Below are 7,500 nucleotides of genomic sequence, written 5' to 3' on the forward strand. Positions count from 1 at the left end.
AATGATGTAAAAATGGATACAAAATATTATTATATCTATGGTGTCAGCATACGGCTCGTCATAACAAAGACTTACAAAGAGTAACAAGGATTAGGATGCCTCAAAGACTTATTAGTCCATTCGAGGAGACATCGTGTGCTCACTTATCTGTAAGAGCAGGATTTACTGTTCATTCACAATGTCCTAATGATTTTGTCTATTAAACTTTTCCACAGTTGCTGTTTACAACTTTTGGAGAGAGAGGGAGAGAGAGAGAGAAACAGACAGACAGAAGGGTGGGGGTGTGAGAGAGAGGTGTAAGGAGGATGGAAAAAGGAGAAATCATATTATAGTTTTTATGGAAAAAAAATTTTAATTTATCAACAAAATTCGTTGACGTTCAAATCAATCGGTGTTGGTGTAATCGCTCTTTTCCAACGCAAATATCGGACCTTCATGTAAATTACTCTAAAAAGGAACAGAAGTTCACCTGACTGTTGGCACCGGGTTACAAATATTCATAATTTAGCACCGAACTTTGGCCATTCGAATTTTTCCCCCTATCGGGACGCGTTCAACCGCGAAAAGCAAATAGCGCAAATCTGCCGTTCATTCTGATGTTGTACGAAAACGGAAAGGATCGTTAGCTGCGTTATTCAGTGTTTGAAACCTCTCTCTCTCTCTCTCTCTCTCTCTCTCTCTCTCTCTCTCTCTCTCTCTATTATGAAGAGTCATATACTTACTTCATAGATATACTACTATGTTTTTATCCTTTTTTACATACTCGATACCCGCCCCCACCCTCTCTCTCTCTCTCTCTCTCTCTCTCTCTCTCTCTCTCTCTCAAGACGAACCGGATGCTTACTCCATAGACATACTAATATTCTTTTATGTTTTACATCCTCCATACACACCCCACCCCCTCCCCGTCTCTCTCTCTCTCTCTCTCTCTCTCTCTCTCTCTCTCTGATATATGTGGTTAAGGCGATGTTTCCTTTTCAGTTGAAATAATGATGAGAAAGAGGGAGAGACAGAGAGAGATGTGTACTTACCCTACATCAGTAATTATAAAATGACTATCTTTGTCGTGATTATGAGAGAGAGAGACTAAATGTAGTACCTACTCTGTATCTGTAATGATAGAATTTAAGGTTCAGCCTTCCCGTGAATATTTGTTAAATATGAAAAAGAAAAGAGTTCACGACGGATACAGCCTGTAACTTCAATGACTTGCAAATGTATTGATACACTAACAGAAAGTTAATTTTCATATATCGTTACGGACACATACATACACACACACAAAGAGTGAATGTTAATGAACATTCCCTAAACAATAGGATCTCCCGAGAGGATCGGCGTATGGGGATATAGGATTACCCCTTTTCTGTAAGAAAATGGATGCTGAAAGAATGTATGTTTGTGTGTTTGTTTGTGTCTGTATGTAACGAGTTTGTGTATCTATTTTGCATCGGTAGTAACGAGTTTCTTTATAGCGTTTGTGACCATCTGTATGTCTGTGTCTATATGTATCGAGTATGTGTATTGAGTATATGTCTGTCTGTATCGAGTTTATCCCTGTATGTATCAAGTTTGTGTATCGAGGTTGTGTCTGTCTGTATCGAGTTTATGTATCGAATTTGTGTCTCCCTGTATCGAGTTTGTGTATCGAGTTAGTGTCTATATGTATCGAGTTTGTGTCTGTCTGTATCGAATTTGTGTGTATGTATCGGATTTGTGCATCGAGTTTGTATCTGTAAACTCTGTATGTATCGAGTTAGTGTCTGTAAGTATCGAATTTGTGCATCGAGTTTTTATCTGTCTGTATCGAGTTCGTGTATCGAGTTTGTGTCTTTGCGTATCGAGTTTGTGTATCGAGTTTGTGACTGTGTATCGTGTTTGTGTATCGAGTTTGTGTCTGTCTGTACCGAATTGTGTCTGTAGATATCGAATTTGTGTATCAAGTATGTGACTGGCTGTATCGAGTTTGTGTATCGAGTTTGTCTGTCTCTATGGAATTTGTTTATGGAAATTGTGTCTGCCTGTATCGAGTTTGTCTGTATGTATCGAATTAGCGTATTTACTTTGTGTATCGAGTCCGTGGCTGTCTCTCTGTCTATCTCAGACACGGTAGGTAGACATTTGTTTGTGTGTATCGAGTTTGTGCCTGTTTGTGAGACGGTGGGTTAGGCGCTGACAGGAGTCTCTCAATGAGCAAGAGAAGCAGAAGAAGAAGAAGAAGCATTTGTTTAGGCTCGAGGTCCAATTAGCGGCGTCGCAATTCTAAAGGCCTCCGCTTCTTCCCCGTGAATGTCCCTTGTAAAGAACAGACAAGAATAGACAAAGGACCTCTTTTGTGCTGCGGTCTTGGACGCACGCATGGCTGTGTTTCGTGCGTGGGCGCGAGCGCGCCTATGCACGAGGTTATTACCGCTGCTGTTGTTGTTCTTGAGGTAAAGGAGACGGGTGTTGACTTCAGGGGCGGCGTTGTTTTCTCATGATGGTCTCTCGCCTTACAAATTGTTGTTTCGTATTGTCGGAGGACTTCTCTCTCTCTCTCTCTCTCTTCTCTCTCTCTCTCTCTTCTCTCTCTCTCATAACTTTAAACTCTCGTTCTCCATTTGCTTCTTTCGCCTGAGGTGAAGTTTTTAATTGAAGATTTTAATTCTCTATCATGCATCATGCAACCTATAACATAATGAGCGGTAAGTACTCATACTATAACTGCAAAATCATCTAGTGTCAATGTAACACATATACCAGAAAACGGCTCAATCATGCAACTTTTGTTGCAGTGCTAGAAAAACAAGTAAAAAGTTTTCTGTACAGTATATAATGCTGTATAAACTCTCGAGGTGTTTGCAGATAAAACTCTCAGCCACGACCAAGCAGCGCTGAGTAGCTTCCCAGATACGGTCAAGTGGAGATGCGTCGTCGGCTGGCATCTTTAGCAATGCCAAACGCACGAGCTATGGCTAAATTTAACCTTTAAATAAGATAAAAACTACTGAGGTTACAGGGCTGCAGTCTGGTATGTTTGATGGTTGGAGAGTGGATGATTAACATACTAATTTGCAGCCCTCTAGCCTCTGTAGGTTTTAAGATCTGCGGACGGACAGATAAAGTGAGGACGGACAGACAAAGTGATCTCAATTAGTTCTCTTTTACAAAAAAAAACTAAAAATCAATAAAGCTTAATAAAACTCTGAGATTAAGCAGAACGTTTTGTCCATTAACACAGAATAAAAGTCTGAGATTAGGCTGAAATTTTCAGTGCTGGAGAAAGAAGCGGGGTGTTAAGGAGATAAATTTGAAAATACTTAACCTAAAAGTCAGTAATTTATGATTGTCAGCAAATATACACTCATTATATAAAATATCATTTACGAAGTTAAGTAAGTTTAACCTGACACAATAATATATCCTTGCCCTTTATCGGTCGAATATCCTCTATGCTTGGTTAATAATAATAATAATACTATTGATGATACTAACAATGATATTCTCTCTCTCTCTCTCTCTCTCTCTCTCTCTCTCTCTCTCTCTCTCTCTGTGAACAGTTACCGTTTTACGTTATCTTTATAATTGTTTTTAAGCTAGAGGTGAGATATGTATGTATATATTATATATATATATATATATATATATATATATATATATATATAATATATATATGTATATATATATATATATATATATATATATATATATATGTATACATACCCATAAATGTACAATTCAACACACAAACACCCACTAACTCAAAACACACCGGAAACAGCCAACAGAAGCATAATCAAATGTCGATGATAGGATTTGAAATCCAAAGTGTCACGAGTAGCTGAGCTAAAGAGTCGCCTTTGAAATCTGTTCAAATCATTTCCCTACAACAATGGCTGCCTTTGATGGGGAAAGGCCGTGCGCTGTTTTGTCGAAAAATATTCCCAATAATGCCATTATCGGCTCTTGCGTCGCGTTCCTCTGTTTGTCTGTCTTTGTGTATGTGTGTGTGCGTGTCTCTCTCTCCCCCTCTTTACACACGCATCTGTACATATGCTACATAAATACACATATACATATATATATATATATATATATATATATATATATATATATATTCATATATATATATATATATATATACATATATATACATAATATATATATACATATATATATATATATATATATATATACACACACAACATCACATATATATATCATATATATATATATAGAGTATATATTTATATATATACATATGTATGTATATGCATAAACATATATATATATATATATATATATATGTATATATGTATATAAATATATATGTATATATATATATAAATATAAAGAGAGAGAGAGAAAGGGAGAGAGAGAGAGACTGTAAATTGATGGATATATATATATATATCTATATATATATATATATAATATATATATATATAAATATTCAGCAGTCTCTGAAATATAGTAATTACTTTCTATATATATATATATATATATATATATATATATATATATATATATATATATAGTATGTATCTGTATATATATATTTATATATACATATATATATGTATAAATATATATATATATATATATATATATATATATATTATGTATATTTATATATATGTATATATATATATATATAGATATATATATATATATATATATATATATATATATATATATATTTATATATATATATATATATATATATATATATATAATATATACATATATAGTATTTGTATATTGCTAAATGTGTGAATAGCAAAACCCAATAATCATACTGAGAGTCGAACAAGCCAAAAGAGATTTAAAATTCCGTTTGAAGCCAAATGAAATCATTATGATTTGTCCCCCCGCCCCCCCCCCGCTCTCTCTCTCTCTCTCTCTCTCTCTCTCTCTCTCTCTCTCTCTCTCTCTCTCTCTCTCTCTAAGCTGCGTTTATCGCCTGATGCCAAGCATATAATTAACAACCCTACGTCATCAATATACCTTTGGATACTTTGAACTGAATTTGTAAACAAAGTATTGCGTCAAAATCCCGTTTTCTATGTAAAGAAAATGGAATTATTCTCTCTCTCTCTTCTCTCTCTCTCTCTCTCTCTCTCTCTCTCTCTCTCTCTCTCTCAGCTAAAGTTAGTACAATGTATGAAATGATTAATAAGCCATTTATACTTGAAAAAAAAATTTTCAGCTATATTCCTTCTCTCTCTCTTCTCTCTCTCTCCTCTCCTCTCTCTCTCTCTCTCTCTCTCTCTCTCTATCTAATATATATATATATTAGTATATATATATATATATATAATATATATAGTATATATATATATATATATATATATATATATATGTATATATATTATATATACATATACATATGCATGTATATATATATATATATATATATATATATTGCGGAAATATGTTTAATAAATGAATAAATGCATAGATAAATATATACACACTATATATGTATATGTGTGTATATAATATATATATATTATATATATATATATATATATATATATTGCGGAAATATGTTTAATAAATGAATAAATGCATAGAATAAATATATACACTCTATATTATGTATATACATACATATATATATAATATATATATATATATATATATATATATATATATGTTACGCAAAATGTGGATAATTGCCAAATGTGTACATTTTGCAATTAATTTTGCCTATTGTGTACAATTTGCAGGCCCCAAGCGCTGCAATTGTACACAATAGGCAAAATTAATTGCAAAAATGTACACATTTGGCAATTATCCACATTTTGCGTAACATATATATATATGCATATATATACACGTATATAGTGTGTATATATTTATCTATGTATTTATTCATTTATTAAACATATTTCCGCAATGATACGTCACTATATATTCCGTTAATTTAATAACGCTTTTATTTGTATGTCACATACCCTGACACATCACTATACAATAACTTATTTTGCCCGACTCTGTGGCACAGAAATACTCGTTTACGCTTGACTTTTAGCTCTTTGTCGCTCGTAGGCATCGTACAAAATAAAGTTGATATTTTTACAATGGTTTCAAAGAACTCTCCGTGAAAAATAGCTCAGGAAGGAAAGTTAAAAACAGAATGTAAAAAATACATTTTCTCTTTGATGTCTCTGCAATTTGTATTAAATTGAGCCTTTGCTTCCTCGTTCAATAGAGTTCTGTGCCTACGGTGAAGAGAGAGAGAGAGAGAGAGAGAGACAGACAGACAGACAGACAGACAGACAGACAGACAGAGACTGAGACAGAGACTGTTATAGATAATCTCAACAGGTTCTAAAATTTCACTTACACATCCAAGAAATATACGACAACATGCAGAGAGAGAGAGAGAGAGAGAGACAGACAGACAGACAGACAGACAGACAGAGACTGTTATAGATAATCTAATCAGGTTCTAAAATTTCACTTAAACATTCAAGAAATATACGACATCATGCAGAGGGAGAGAGAGAGAGAGAGAGAGAGAGAGAGAGAGAGAGAGAGAGAGAGAGAGAGAGTGCGTGTGTGTTATAGATAATCTCAACGGGATCTAAAATTTCACTTATAAAAAAAATAGACGACCTCCTATGGAAATTTGTATTCATGTATTTATATATACCTTTAAACTAACTTTTTTACCAAACAAAATGTGCTTTATAGTCATTTGACCGGCAAAATGATGATGATAATTATTACTCTTTCCAATGTACCCAAGAAAATAGTCTCACAAATACAGAGTATAGCTATTTAATTGCAAAGGATAAATCTAGTATTTAGTATCAAGTCTCTCCAAAGCCATTATTCTATGAATATCTACCTTTTTTAACTTTTACAAAGACATTTAACCCGTAAATAATGATAATTATTCTTTGTCGTCGTAATGTACCCAAGGTTTCAGTGGACGAGAGTAAATTCACAAATAAAAAGCAGAAGTGTTTATTGAAGTAAAAACCTGTAGTTTGAATTTTCTCCAGATTCTAATTAACTTATTGCTTTAAATAATTACCAATGAGAATTAGTACACTCATAAATACAAAACAAGCGTGTTTACTAATATAAAACCTGGTATTTACTAGAAGTTAACGTGATAGAAAGTTTAGACCATGAAATACGAAGGTGCTATTTAATAATGTAAAAACTACTCTTTTGTAACTGTTATCAAAATAACCATGTAATATTCTTTGGAAACTTGAATTCTAAGTCAAAGGACCCTGTGGGCTTGTTCCATGGGAATAGGGTTCATATTCTGAATAATAATAATAATAATAATAATAATAATAATAATAATAATAATAATAATAATAATAATAATAGGGTCAAATTCGGTGTATATATTTGAATTTTACAGATAAATTATGGTATCATAGTCATCAAAGTCATTGATAATAATAATAATAATAATAATAATAATAATAATAATAATTAATAAGTAATAATAATAATAATAATAATAATAATAATAATGATAATAATAAACTC

The sequence above is a fragment of the Macrobrachium nipponense genome, chromosome 10 (genome assembly GCF_015104395.2).
Source record: "Macrobrachium nipponense isolate FS-2020 chromosome 10, ASM1510439v2, whole genome shotgun sequence".
Lineage (NCBI taxonomy): Eukaryota > Metazoa > Arthropoda > Malacostraca > Decapoda > Palaemonidae > Macrobrachium > Macrobrachium nipponense.